We start from the raw sequence: 16427 nt of genomic DNA on the forward strand, positions 1-16427 counted from the left end.
ATAATACAAATAGTAATGAAGTATTGGAAATAAAGAGAACTCTACATAATAAGACCTAAATCACTACAGGTAGAATTAGGGGAAAGAAGAAATGAATTAAGTGGCAAGATTTTTAGAAAAGATACATTATCTTTTAAATCATTTCACATTCATTCTTCTTTTCTCATACTGATGTTTTATCCTCTTATTTTTGTTACATATAACATAGATATTGATAGGCATATTATATATAAAGCATACACATATATGCCTAGTATATGTATATACATTTTCTCCAGACATTTTACTGTAAGTAGAACTATTGCACAGAATTTGACTTACTGAATGAGAAATTATTATGGGGGTGGGAAACTCTTGCACACATCAGAAATACTTAAAATGTTTAAAAGAAAATTGCTGTTGAATATAATCCCTCTCTAACTGTGCCTAATGGTTTGTCTTTCTTGCCCTTTTCTGAACTTAGGTCAATTATTTTAAGAAAGAAATGACTAAGCAGTTTGACATTCATTTTACAGTTTTTCTAATACATGAGAGGCTAAAAATTAGGCTCTGTTTAAAAATGGTGTTAGTCCCTCTTACTTCACAGATGGCCTATTGTACTGTGAAAAGGTGGGGTCGGGAGAGGACAGAAAAGTTTGTTTCCATAGTCCATCCTAGCTCACAAGTACCCCATAGTGATGACTGGGTATTTTTTGGCACCTTTCCTGTGAAACAACTTACAGAACTTCAGAGAAATCCAAATTTAGCCCAAGTTCCATGATAAAACAGACTCTTCAGATGAAAAGATTGGTCTGTTGGAGTGTTTAAGGCACCAACTCAGAAATGACTGACCCATCCTGTTTAAAATAACCTAAAGAAAACAAAATATAAGTGAACACACAACAAGCAAGGAATAACGTCCTGTACATGCATGTACACCTCTCTGAAAATATACTTCACTTATCTATATTCGTTATTCTAGTTCTTTTTCATAATTGTCCAAAGTAGAAAAGAGGAACCAGAACAGAATGATTCAGGTTAAAAACTTGGATTTTTTTTTTTACATTTGTCAAGATATTTTTACTCTCTGTATCTTTTTTTTCTTCTTAATTGAATAGATTTGGCATTTACTAGACTCCTGTGTGTTAGCAAAAATATAACACAACTTTTTAACAAAGTGGCACAGGACCGCATCAACATCTCTACCAGCGGAAGTTAAGATGGGATTTTAAATATTTCAATGAGCCACATGTCATGACCAAAAGAAGTACCACATCAATGAGATACCCCAATGATGTTTCACTGTATATGGCTATCATTAGAGTAGTATTCATCTTAATTCACACTGGCTGTTCCTAGTTTAAAAAAAAAAAAAAAGGTTGCTGAGGCACCTAGGTGTCTCAGTGGGTTAAGCCTCTGCCTTCAGCTCAGGTCATGATCTCAGGATCCTAGGATCGAGCCCCATATCAGGCTCTCTATTCAGCGGGGAACCTGCTTCCCCCTATCTCTCTCTGCCTGCCTCTCTCCCTCTCTCTGTCATATAAATAAATAAAAAAAATTTTTTTTTAAAAAGGTTGCTGAAGGTAAAGATTTCAACTTCTTTAAAGGGATTACTTCCCCTTAAGAATTTACTCATACAGTCATGGGGGAAAAAAAGAAGAATTTACTCATACAAATAGTTGTGGGTTTTTTGGGTTTTTTTTGGACACATCGTTTCATAATATAAATAATAAGAAGAACCAAGATGACCAAATGTATCATTGCACCTTCTCAAATACGTAGACTCCTTTTTTTCCACCCCTATCCTGCCTTCACAGAGTCCCCACTGGCATTTGTCAGTATTTTTTTTTTTAAGGTTTTATTTATTTATTCGACAGAGAGAGAACACAAGTAGGCAGAGAGGCAGGCAGAGAGAGAGAGAGAAACAGGCTCTGCACTGAGCAGAGCGCCCGATGCGGGGCTCGATCCCAGGGCACTGGGATCATGACCTGAGCCAAAGGCAGAGGCTTTAACCCACTGAGCCACCCAGGCGCCCCTGTCAGTATTTTTGACTTAAGAAGATTATTATTTCCAGACAGCCATATGTAATCTGTTTTGTGCCTCTACCATTTGTACCAATTCATTTCATTCTGGAGCCAAATGCATGTGCTTTGGAAACTGAAGACTCATATAAAATGGATTTCTGAATTATAGACAATATTGCTGTTGTTTTTCTATGACAGTCTCATACATTCTCTTGATGCAACAACAAATGCCAAATACAAGATTTAAGGGTGAATATGGTTAAATATCAAACTAGATCTGATTTGTAAAACATCTGTGATGAATAACTCCAACTTAATTTGTTTTGCAGATTTTCAGCATTTAATAATCCTCCCAATATTATATTTTTTTCCAGTACTGGTATGGTCAAATTATTGCACATTCAAATGCTGGACAAATAATAGATCTTATTTCAAAAGTTTTCACAGTGTAATTGGTTAAGACTGGAAAATCACATACGGATTTAAATGATTGTGAAACAAGCAATATGTGATATGAAGGTGCACTTTTAAATGCAAAACACTTTTGTCACTATAATAATTTTTTATTCAAAATTCTTATTTTGTTGTTGTTGGTCTTCCAAATATCTTCATTAGGCAAGAGTGTGGCAATTTTAATAGTTTCATTTTAAGGATGAGGTTAGGCATACTCAGAGATCAAACTAGGAATACAGAAACAGAATATGTAACAAAAATTTTATGTCACACTTCTGTTTTCATTACTAATTCTTTCCTTATAAATAATGCATTTTTAGATTTTTTTGTATTTTATAATAGGCACATCATTTTTCTTATAGGTTAAGTATTAAAATGAATAAACTCCCCAGTCCTATACATCTTAAAATAAAGGTAATGTTACTGACCTTATTTATAACCTTAAAAAAACTTATAAATCTAACTAAAGAGTTATATCTTTAAATACATTTCTAAGAAACAAAAAGCTTGTTCTTAAAGGTAAAGGAAGATAAATTCTGATTATCTCAATGCCAAATCTCAAGTTTCATTCTCTTCTGGAATTTAAAAATCACATTATGACTTTATACACTTCTGCAGACAGGAAACACTACTGACACTAACCTTAAGTAATTTTATACTTTCTAACAAGACAAAGAAAAAAAGGCATTCAATATGTTAAACAGAATTATCAGAATTACATTAATATTTTGCAAATGCATGGAACATCTTGAAAATTCCAAGTATTATTTAAGAACTTCTAGTTCAGGTTGCCTGGTGACTTAGTTAAAGCATCTGCTTTGGCTGGTCATGACCCCAGGGTCCTGGGATCCCTGCTTAGTGTGGAGACTGTTTCTTCCTCTCCCTCTGCCTCTCCCCCTGCTTGTGCTCTCTCTCTCTCTTAAAAAAAAAAAAAAAAAAAAAAAAAAATCTTAAAAAAAAAACCAAAAAACTTCTAGTTCAAAATTTTAAAACTTTGAGCAGAAGATATATCAAGCCTTCTAGACTACACATTTTCTTCTAAACTATACATTCATTTTATTTTGTATCTTGAATGTCTTGGTTTCCTCTCCTCATTGATCTCTATATGCTTTTGTTGATACTTAACTGTGCACTTTAAATGCAGGTTTAAAACACAAAACAGCCTGTTTATGGGTGCCTGGGTGGCTCAGTTCGTTAAGCTACTGCCTTTAGCTCAGGTCACTATCCTGGATTCCAGGGATCCAGTCCCTCATCGGACCCCCTGCTCGCCAGGGAGTCTGCTTCTCTCACTGACTTCTCTCCTCTCATGCTCTCTCCCTCATTCTCTTTCTTTCTCTCAAATAAATAAATAAAACCTTAACACACACACACACACACACACACACACACACGCACAAAAGAGCCTGTTTAAATGATTTTGTCCATTATTTTAAAGCATTGAAACTCAGATATAGAGTCATTCCATTCCTGAGACCCAAGATGAGATTGGAACCTGCCAAGAAGACACTGGCAATACCATGGGAGTCTTACCAACCTGGAAGGAAGGCTAAACATCAGCAGCACTGATAAAACAAGATTTCTGAGGTGCGGACAATCAAGACAAATTACAACATACTCCTTGAGGCACAGTTTACTGGAATATTTTACCATATCAGGGTTCCAACTTCAGACAGATCCGTTCTGCTTCTACAGTCCCATCAAGTTTAGATCTCCTTCTCATCTCTACCATTTCATGATAATAAGAATCTTTGTGTTTTTGTCTAACGTCCTATGAATGTTGATCATGACAACCAACCAGCACTGCTTCCTCTAGTCTCCATTGCCTTCTCTTATTATTCCTACCCAAAAATTCTGAAGCAGAATATCTGAGTAAATTTTATTGAATGGGTAGCAATGAAAGAAGAAACACGGCAGGGAATTTGCATAAAGGTTTCAAGTCATTGGTGACAAAATTTTTTAATTCATATATAAACATATTCATATTATACCTAAAATATAGACCATGGCAAAAATAGTGCCATAAGTTATTCTCAAAAATATGTCCTATATATGGACAGTGGTTTCATAAATATTTGGATGGGATCTTAGCCAAAATCCTAGAACCTTAACATTCAGGTAAAGAAAGAAAAGTCAACTAATTAGCAAATAAAAAATCCCACTTTGGGAATAACTGTTATTACTTATATAAAGGGATTTTTTTTAAATAAAATTTGTATTCTACATAGTCCTGTTTATTTGAGATTATAACGTACATAAAATTTGATCATGTAATATGTGTATTTTTAAATATACACATAAATACACACATACATACACACACATACATACATTCCTTGGTAGCTCAAATAAATAACTTAATGAAATATAAACATTATCCAGAGATTTTGTGATGGATATTATAGTTCTCTGAACAAGTATGTACTTACTTTGTCTCTGACTATAGACCAAGAAAGATACATCTTACAATTTATTGAAAACCTGACTCGGTCTTTACCACACTTGTCTTTAGCAATATTCCTGGGGAATATTTAAAAGGAGTGCCCATCCAGCCTATTATTTTTGTAGCCTGTAAACATCTTTGAGTCCATTTACATTCCAAATCTATTACTAAGACATTTTCCTGAATCTTGCATTGCCAGAGAATTTTATTTTTCAGAATTTCAGGGACTAGAACAGGGATAAATTATTGAATATTTTTGCAAGAAAAACAGTCAGCATGGGAGAAAATTTCATATCTTAAGGGAGAATTCCAGGGTACTAGAAGAAAAAGATGAGGAGAGAACACAATGGAAACCGGAAAAAAAAATAGGCTTTTAACGTAATTGTGAGAAATGTTGAAGCAAGGGTGGGTGGTCTAAAAACATGTTGGAAGAAGTTATTCCATGATGTATTTTCTTACACACCATTTTTTCCTTTTTTTTTTATTTTTAAGGATTTTTTAAGTAATCTCTACATCCAGTATGGGGCTTGAACTCTGAACCCCAAGATCAAGAGTTACACATACTTTACTGACTGGGTCAGTCACGTGCCCTACATACCCTCGTTCTCCTGCTTCAAGGACAAACATTTGGCTGGGCTATCTTAGCTCAACTTATTGTCTCTTTCTCTATGACTGAGATTTACACTGTTGGCTTTCCTGGTTATTGGCCTTTGGATTCCAACTGAATTATATCACTTGGATCTCCAGCTTACAGAAGGCAAATCATGGTACTTCTCAGCCTCCATGACCACAGAAGTCAACTCACAATGAATGAATGAATGAATGAACAAATACATAAATATATGTATACATATATATTGACTTCATTTTATTGTTTTGGACTGCTCAACTTTCTTGAAGCTCTGTCAGAGAGATTTTAGATATTCTCATACTATCCAAAATATTTGTTTTTAGAAGACCGTTATATATAAATAATACTTGTAAATAATGTAAAAAAAATGAATCAAAGAGCACATGTAGAGAAATCAAGATTTATATAATAAATATTAAAATCAAGAATGGTTTCTCCTCCCTATATTTCAATTATAATAACAGTAGAATCTAGAGAAAATATTATCACACCGGCAAATTCTCAAGTGGTATTTTGGGAGTGATACATAGCTGTAGGATATAAATATACCAATATATGTCTTTCTATCAGTAACAAAAAAAGTAACAACAAGACAACTTCAGTGACAAGAACATTTTTTATTTACAACTATAAGAAGCAGGGATGTGTACATAGCTTCAAGCAGGACAGCAATAGTCTGCTTCTATTGATCAAAATTAAGATACTTTTGAAAGAAAGATATTTTGGTCTGTTTAGGTTGTTAAAATAAAACACTACTATAGATTGGATAACTTATAAACAGAAACTTATTTCTCACAGTTCTGGGAGCTGGAAAGTATAAGATCAAGATGCCATCGGATTTGGTGTCTAGTGAGGACCCACTTCCTCGTTCATAGATGACTATCTTCCCACTATAAACTTACATGATGCTTCGAAGGGACAAGGTAGTTCTCTGAAACTTCTTTTAAAAGAGCACTAATTCCACTCACCAAGATAGGTGAAATGAATGACATTTGCTGTAGACTGAATGTGCCCCAATTCATATATTGGAATCTAATCCCTGATGTGATGGTATTTGGAGGTAGGGTCTTTATGAGGTAATTAGGTTATAAGGTAGAACATTGGTGAGTGGTTAGATATGGTAGGTACCAGAGAATATTAGGAGGACAAACTTGAAATGAAACAACTTAAGGATTATATTAAAAGAGGAGGGATCAGTTTAATGCAAGTCTCTATTTCACTTTGCTTCTTAGGAGTGCAGAGCATTTACAACACCCAGTTGTCAGACAGGCAAACCCATATATGACCATATAAGCAACTATCACAAAACCACAGAAGTTACCAGGGATTAAGCCAGAAATAGCATTCAAAAAATTGAGCTACAAGTCCCACTCTTTAACCACTAGCACCACTCCCTTCCTACAGTACATTTAGTGTGAAATAGTTTTTGGTTTCTTTTCATACTGTAGTCAACTGAAGTAGGGTGGAAAAAATTAAAAACAGCCCATGCACTACTAAAAATGCATTTTTCTTCCCATTTAAGGACCTTGATTTTTTTAAGTGATTTAAGAAATTTTATGAAAATTAGAAACCCAAAATGTCATTTTCTACTATTTTAGTAGTTTTCTTCTATTTTTTCATACTGGAGCTCTTAAACAAATAAGACACTTTTCATCTGTGCATGAAATTAGACTATTTTCAGAGAAGATCTCTGAGAATAGCATCTTTTAGAGAGGGACTACTAAGAAGATTATTTTCTTCAGATTCTTTGGCCAAACTTTGATAAGGAAATATTATCAAAAAGATAAAAGTAACTTCCACACTTTAAGTCATATCAGACTATTAATTTATAGCATATTTTTAAATTTCTTCCAGAGTGATGGTAAATTAGCATTTTACAAGCAGAAAATTCAGAGGTAAAAGAAGTTTGGTGTCTAGAGAGTCAGTAATTCATGAAAGAGCCTCTTTTTCCCCTTTCATTTCCTGTTTTTGAACTCTCTCCACTAGCACCATTCAAGCAAAGAGCAGCAATGTGCTTCAGCACAAATGACTAAAAGTGACATTCATTATTTTATTTATTTACTTCTTGTTTGTTTGGGCAGTCTGCCTGCAGACAGTGGGACTTGGCAAGCTGCGCTGCCTTGCAGATGTGCTAACTTTAACTTTTTTCTGACAGAGATGATAGCTTTAATGGCGCTGATTTAAATTAGACAGGAGATTTGACTCCTGGAACACTAATTGAAAATATTTGTCTGACTCCAGGCTGAGCGTTAGAAATAAAGTTCTCTATGGTCATATATTTATCACGTTTTTAATACTTCGGTGGAAAACAAGTAATTAAATATATTTTTAAATTTCAACAAAAAACCCCATACCAACAAATTTAATTTGGTGTTTGAAAAGACAATGATGTTGTTAAATGTTCTTCATTGCTTATTGCTGCTTTTATTCTTGAAATGTTTATCATGTTCCTGTAAGTGTACTTAATGCTAATACTAAATAAGGAGCAAGAGTTTTGTTAAGAGTAAACTGTAATGAATTCAGTTTTTGAAAAATAATGAAGTTGTTTCAAACTAAATATGTTCATCCGGAAAGGATTTAGTATAAATGAGAAAGATTTTGATTTAAAAAAGAGTATGAAATTTAAGTTTAACAGTCATAAATAGTAATATTCTGTAAAATCCTGACCCTCAAAAGGGTCATTCTAGGGTATGGTCCTTGATTTTCCAGAGTTCAATCTTAGAGTAATTTACTTGGGTGTTTCAAACCCCACATTCTTCTACTCACCTCAGACCAGCAGAGCTTTCAACCCTTTGAATTCCTCTTTCATAATTTCAGCTTTTGGTGGTGCTTTGAAATGCATATTTTCCAGAAATAGAGTATTAGTCACAAAGAAAGGAGTCAGTTTGGTTTCATAATCGGACTTTTCCCCCCATATTTAGGTTGTCCCATAATAACTGATCTTTGAAGCAATGGAACTGGATTTCTAGACTCACTTTAATCTGGATGGATTTTCCATATCCCATTACCTGCTCAAATTCTATAGCTTTTGATAACAACCTCATTATTAGTTTTGTCTTACCTGTTCACAAGGACATATTTTATTTTCAGATCAAATACTTTTTTCCACTGCAATTTATAATTTTATAATATTTTCCCCTGTGACTTGTTTTGATGAGGATTTTCTGAAAATGGTAAAATTAATTTGCCAAGCAGAATATCAAGAAACTGAACTCATCAATGGCAAACCCTTCGTTTTCCTGCTCTTTATCTCCAGGACCTAATCTGATGTGTACACTAAGTCTTCAGTGAAAATTTTCTGAGTGCATGGATGAATAATGAATCAAAACATTTTCTATATATATATTTTTTATATACACATTCCCTGGAATGCAGTAATTGACCATAACTGTGTTGTGCTTTTGGAAACACAGACTTATTTAATTTTTACAGAGCATTAAATTTGAACAAAAAATATCAACATACCAACAAAATTCATTTTGGTGTTGAAGAAGACTGTAATATTTTAAAATGTTCTTTTTTACATGTTGTTTCAAAGAATATGAGACCTAAAAGGAATATTGAAGAGTTTAAAAATTCAATCAACTTATTTTATAAATGAGGAGCTAAGGATAGATTAGTTAATGGTGTTGCCTGAATTCACATATGTAACAATCGATGTTGGTGAACTTGCTTTAGAATACAAATCTCTTTTACCACATTAGTGTACCTTCTATAATGGGAAAAATAATTCCCTTTCATCCCATCCAGCCAAGTAAATATTAAATTATCTCAGACACACATACACACACACACATTTATAAGAAAAGTAGTTAAATATATTTATTTTATTTAAATCATATTTTCCTAGTGGCTGTATGAGCACAAAAATTTTAAGGGAATATAGTTACTTTTAGTTAAATCATATTTTTCTATGTGTGTAAATAACTGTTTCTCAATCATTTCAGCCCAAGATACTTCTACGAACTTGCCAAGGTAAATATGAGAGTGAGGGTACCTTTATTCTTTAATATCATTAAAAGATAACTATGGCATTTGTAGCCCCAGTTATAAATGTTTTGTACATTCATGATCACATACCATATCTCTCCCTCCCTGTCTCCACCACAACTTACTGTTGTTTTCCCTTTTTCCATTACATATTAGCAAAGGGATGGGAAGAATCCATAATGTTACTGTACACAGGTTAATTTAAGATTTTCCTTAAAATGTAGTTAGGAAGCACTGACATCAGTTATTAACCTGGAGATGTATTCTGACCGAAAGGAAAAAGATGACCCCAAGTTGTACCATAAGAATGCAATAAATATTTAAAACTATACTCATGAGAGGGAATATTTCTCAAAAATATGATTAAGATTCCCTAAATTTGCTAGTATTATGCAAGAAACTAACCTCTTTTAGCCTGAAACTACAGGGAAGACTTGACTTTCAATAAACTCTTTGTATATCCTGTAAATATAATTTCATTCTGCTTCTTCTCTAAAGGATTAGATGAGATTTAACCCTTCCAAATATTAATTTTTTAAAAAAATGAGCCTTCAGCTGAAATTTATTATTCATTTAACATAGAATTGTCCATGTGTTATAACATCACTGATAGTATTTTAGAGGGTGTTTGATACTATTGGTTTATCTAAAAGAGTCAGAATTCTTTCTTGTGTACTCATACTGTTAGCTTCTCATTTAAGTTGCAACTAGTATGTTCTCTCTCAAGTAGTTAATAAAAGTCATTATGAATAGTTTTGTATTTTATTTGTTTAAAGACTTTTGGAGATACATTAGGACCTTATTTTTTAATTTAATTGTATTTATTTATTTGACAGAGACACAACAAGAGAGGGAATATAAGTAGGGGTAGTGAGAGAAAAAGAAGCAGACTCCCTGCTGAGCAAGGAGCCCTATGTGGGACTCAATCCCAGAACCCTGGGATCATGACCTGAGCTGAAGGTAGATGCTTAACCACTGAGCCACCCCGGCGCCCTTCATTATGACCTTATTGTACTTGAAGTTTAGCATAATCAAGATGACTTTTGGTAATCCAAAATCTTCAAGTCTTCCAGTAGTGATGTTATATTTAAATATTCAAATACAAGGATTACCATCTTGCTTCCACATATAGTGGAGAGCTTAGGTACTCTCCAGTATCTTTGCATGGACAGGGGTGGAGTGTGGGTGGGACCTTTGGTTTATCTAGTCTTTCCAGTCAACCTTCTTTCAAAGCTTCCTGTATTCTCATCAGTCCTTAAAGTCCTGTGACTTTTTTTCCTATCCAGATTATTTTCCCACACCAGATATTCCCTGATTGCCTTCTACAATCAGCAATTTTCTATGGAATACAGGGTTTTTCAAATCAAAGTTGAATACTAGATATCCTGGTCTTTTTAAAAGTTCCTGAACCAATTCCTGCCTGCCATTATGTCACTAAGACTTCTCCACTTCCTTCTTACAGCTGTCAACTCCAGCCTCAATTCTGTACCCAACAGATATCTGGGAAAGACCTGCTACTTCATTCTGTGGATTTATTAAGGAGAGGAAATTGACTCTGTCTGAACTTCTTTGATCTAAGCTATGTTCAGGGGACCTTGACTTCCAAAACTAAATGTGCTCTTTATTGTTTCTTTCTCAAGAAAGGAAATAATTTTATAAATAAAAACAAACCTGTAACTTATCACCCCAAACTTTCCTTATTATAAATATGATTAGTTGAATGATTTAGTTGAATTTTTAATGGCAAACTAAAAGAAAGTAAACACTAAAAAGTAATGAAAACCTAACTTAGATACAGTGAAAAAGCCATTGATAGTCCATTGATTTGCATTCTGTCCTACTATGTCCAAATCATTTCAGAAATGTAGTTGTTAAACCAATGCTTAATGAGCCCAGAAAACATTTCATATATTTTAAATGTATTGTAGTGTTTCACAACTTGTATGTACAGTTTCCTCTTACTTTAAATCTTGTTTTGTCTTGTAGTTTGTGAAAGTGGAAAATAATTGCTCACCAATATTGATAAAATGCTTCCTAAACCACTTGATCCTTTAGAAGGTTGAATTTTACAGAGTAGATTAGATCAGTGGGTTTCTGTTAACATTCTTTTTCCCCCACACATGGACGAAATACTTATCACTTAACTACTCTTTTCTGTGTTTACAAAATACTCACCTGGCTTATGAATCTTTATGAATTATATTTAGGGTGATTTGTTGATATATATATATATGTGTGTGTGTGTGCATGTGTGTGTGTGTATGTGTATATGATATATATAGATAGATAGATATATGATAGATAGATATATGATAGATCTATAGATATAGATATATATCTATATATAGATATATATCTCCCATATCATTGCCTATATGATATATACATATAATATGATATATTATATATATACAATCATTACCTATAGAGGCTATTGACATTATTATAAAGAGTTAAATACTACCTGATATTTTATTATGTTTTTGTTATTGTTGTTGTTATAAAGTTATAAAGTTAGAATGGAAATTCCCAAGGACTAGAATATTGTTTCTTTGGTTCACTGATGTATCTTAAGCTCCTAGAATAGTGCCTGTTACATAGTAGGCGCTTAATTTATATTTGAAGAATAAATGAATGAATGAATGAATAAAACTTTAGGGGAAAAGTGAGTGGCTCAGGAGTAAAAATATGTAATAAAACTATATAAAGTCTCAAATACAGCTACTTTTTAAATAATAGTTATTTGAAAATTATGTTAGTAAAGTGTCTGCTTTATAATTATGAGGAATTATTACCAAATCTATAGAGTTAATGATGACTTCTATGGTGTATGGTACTTAGTAATTTTATATTGTTTGGATTACGTGCAATTCCTGTATGAAAGTTGTTTAACCTTGCTGGTGGTTTTATCTTCCAAATAAGAGTAAGCTGTGGATTTCATCAACAGCTCTTTACTCTTTACTTATGGAAAGATTTTACTCACATATACATGAAATTTGAATAGAATTCCTCAACTCTATTTTTTTTAAAATCATTTATTTATAATTTCTCAGTCACTTATAGCATAATTGAAATTATTTAGTTTTAACTAAAATTTAACACATTTCATGACTGGTTTGACAGGTACGTGTTAAAACTTTTTAAAGAAGTGTTTTCATTCACACTTAAAAAAAGATGTGTTTTGGTTCATATCTTGCCTATTTCTAAAAAGGATTGTAGTACTCAATGCATCCCTAAATATTTATGCATTTCCCTTAAATTTTCTGTAAACTCAGCATGGATAGAATTTTATTTGTCAGTATAGATGTTGATATGGAAATCAGTATAATTTGTAAAATGTTCAAAGATTTCTAGCCAAAATAATAATACACTAAACCCTCAATCAGGATCCAACTGGTAAGGCAGAACCTTTTTAAGCTTCTAAAACTGAGATAATTTAATTCAGAAAATGATTACATGAAGGATGGAGGACATATGACGCTAAATAGTTACCCTACGATTGGCAGCCAAACAGGGTGCCAGTCTGTAGGGTTAAAGGAAAAGTGGCCTGACCTGATCATCCAGTGAACGAGAATGAAAGTAGTTGGCACCACAGAGGAGAAATTGCTAATGCCAGGGATATCAGCACAGAGGAAAGAGTGATTTCTCAGTTTCTCTCCATATTTTATCCTCCAAGTTTGGCTAATACCTTCTATTGGCCATACACACCAGAAGCTGGCTGACACAGCAACGTAGGGAATAACTCTTGCAAGAGTTGTTTGTCCTGTGAAACAAAGAAGAGTCAACGAAATGGTCCTGCGGGCCGGCAAGCCAGAACTGGCACAAACAGAATGAATTATAGCTTAGGAAATGATGAAACAATGCTACATCTTTAGAAAAACCAAGATATTTGCTGAAAAATCATTAGAACTCATAAAGAAGATTTTTCTTTTTTAAATTGTACTGACAAAGGTTAATGACTTTGTTAGCTAATACCACTTAAAAAAATAGGAAGTGAGAAGAAATCCCATTCACATGGTAACAATTCCTAATGCTGCCCTTACATTATTTCTAGGGAAGAGTACTAATTCCTACCCAACTCCTACTTCTACCTCTATTTCTTCTTTTAACATCACCACCATGATTGCTACTACTAGCTCCACTCCTTCTATTAGACCATGTCAATAATAACTACCCAGGGGTAGACATACTGATAAGTAGGAAAAGGCTCCATGAGGAAAACAGAACATCCGAAAGTCAGGAAAAATAAAACTTTCATTGAAGACATACTATGTTCTCATATTTGAAAATATGAATTATGCAAAGAAATCTATTCATACAAAAAAAAAGAAATCTATTCATACTATATTAAAGATATATAATAATTTCAATCAAACTTGGGCAAAATGATCTTGAAGTTCATCTGGAAAAATATGAGTAAAAAATATCGGGGCACCTGGGTGGCTCAGTGGGTTAAGCCGCTGCCTTCAGCTCAGGTCATGATCTCAAGGTCCTGGGATCGAGTCCCTCATCGGGCTCTCTGCTCAGCAGGGAGCCTGCTTCCCTCTCTCTCTCTCTGCCTGCCTCTCTGTCTGCTTGTGATCTCTGTCTGTCAAATCAACAAATAAAATCTTTAAAAAAAAATATCAGATATATTTATTTTAATTGAAGAAGTATGATGGAGACTTACGCAACCTGTTGTATCAATGGAGTGTTTATTCATTCATTTGTAAAATATTTAATGAACCCCTTACTATGTGACAGGCATTTATGACATACCAGAAAACAGGGAAATCTGTTTGACAAGATAGAAAATAGGCCAACACATAAGTGAATAATATAATTATAGATTATGGCAGTTTCTCTGAAGTGGATTATTGGAATCCACAATAGATGGAATGACCAGGAAATGTCCTTTTGAAGAAGTAACATTTGATCAGAGCTTCAAGATGAAAATCAGCTAGCTTTTTGCACAAATGAGGGAACGACACTCCTAGTTCAACAGGCTGTGTGACCTCAGGCAAGTCCTTTAATCTCCCTTTCTTGTTCTTCATCTGGAAAATGGGAATGCTATAGTATCTACCTCATTTAAGTGTTAAAAAAAGGAGATATGATGTTTGAAGTACATACAGTGATGTCAAAAACACAATAACCATCCAATATATGTTGACAAGCTTTTTTTAAAAAAATATTTTATTTATTTATTTGACAGAGATCACAAGCAGGCAGAGAGCCAGGCAAGAGAGGTGGGGGGAGTAGGAAGCAGGCTCTCCACCAAGCAAAGAATCTGATGCATGGCTCGATCCCAGGACTCTGGGATCATGACCTGAGCCAAGGCAGAGGCTTTAACCCACTGAGCCACCCAGGTTCCTTGACAAGCTTTTGATAATGCCTGAAACTCTGCTAAAAATGGATAGACATGAGCAGAAAATCTAGCCAAAAAGAAATAAAAATTGAATAATAATCACAATTTATGTACAATTTATTCTTATTAGCAATGCAAAAATAAATGAGGGGGTCTATAATTTTGTTCATTATACACATTTAAGATCATTCTATTTAAGATAATGTTAAGAGTAGACTTACAGGGGCACCTGGGTGGCTCAGTGGGTTAAAGCCTCTGCCTTAAGGCTCAGGTCGTGATCCTGGGGTTCTGGGATCGAGTCCCGCATTGGGGGGTCGGGGGGTCTCTGCTCAGCAGGGAGCCTGCTTCCTCCTCTCTCTCTGCCTGCCTCTCTGCCTGCTTGTGATCTCTGTCTGTCAAATAAATAAATAAATTCTTTTAAAAAAAAACTATAAAAAATAAAAATAAAAAAATAGTAGACTTACAGAATTCAAAATCATTAACTTTTAATTTCAAATATTATCAGAATGATTGAAGGCATTTATCCTAGAATCTTGGAGTAATTTGTATTTTTAAATTGAATTTAATGCTTAAGATGTGGTGGAAAGCAAAGAAATTCAGTTATGGAACTCGTAGTCAGGAAAGAAGAAGTCTGGGTTCCATTATGAACCTTCACACCAAATTACTCCACCTGCCACCTTGAAGCACATTGAAGCTTTCATTTTCTTTTCTCTATTTCATTTTTCTATTTCATTTTCATTTTCTCTATTTTTTTCATTTCATGTAGAAAAAACTGAAATGGGAAGGGTATACCTAGGTGGCTCAGCCAGTTAAATGTCTGGCTTAGGCTCAGGTCATGATCCCAGATTCCTGGGACTGAGCCATATATAAGGCTCCTTGCTCAGCAGGGAGTCTGCTTCTCCCTCTCCCTCTACCACTCCCTTTGTTTGTGCTCTCTCACTGTCTCTGTCAAATAAATAAATAAATAAAATCTTAAAAAAAAGAAACACAAAAAACTAACGTGGGAAAGAAGTCTTAAAAACTTGTAACACTTCTCAGTATGAAATATTTTTGTGCACCCCAAATCTGAATATGTATCTCAGTTATCAATAATAATTGCATGGCTCTCTGAAAAAGAATTATGGTATATACTTTTGGGGATAACGTAACAGGCTAATGTTTTGACAGAAGCTCGACAAAGAAATGTCAGTGTGCTATAAGGAATTCCCAGTTGCTATCATTGGAGACATGATTTTGACATTTTTTGCCTTTGAAATTTCTTTTCTTTAAGATTTATTTATTAGAGGGAGAGAGAGCACATGCACGGGAGAGGGGTAAAGGGAGAGGGAGAGAGAATTTCAGGCCGGCTCTTTACTGGCAAGAAGCCGAAGTAGTGCTCAATCTCATGATCTTGAGATCATGACCTGAGCTGAAATCAAGGGTCAGATGCTTAGTTGACTGAGCCACCCAGGCACTCCACCTTCGAAATTTCTAAAATAATGATAATAATAGGGCTATAATAATAATAATTACAAAAATAAATCTCCTTTTCAGGTGTACCTGATATATCAAGAACACCAAAAGGAA

Source organism: Mustela nivalis (genome assembly GCF_964662115.1).
Source record: "Mustela nivalis genome assembly, chromosome: 10".
In the NCBI taxonomy this organism is placed as follows: Eukaryota; Metazoa; Chordata; class Mammalia; order Carnivora; family Mustelidae; genus Mustela; species Mustela nivalis.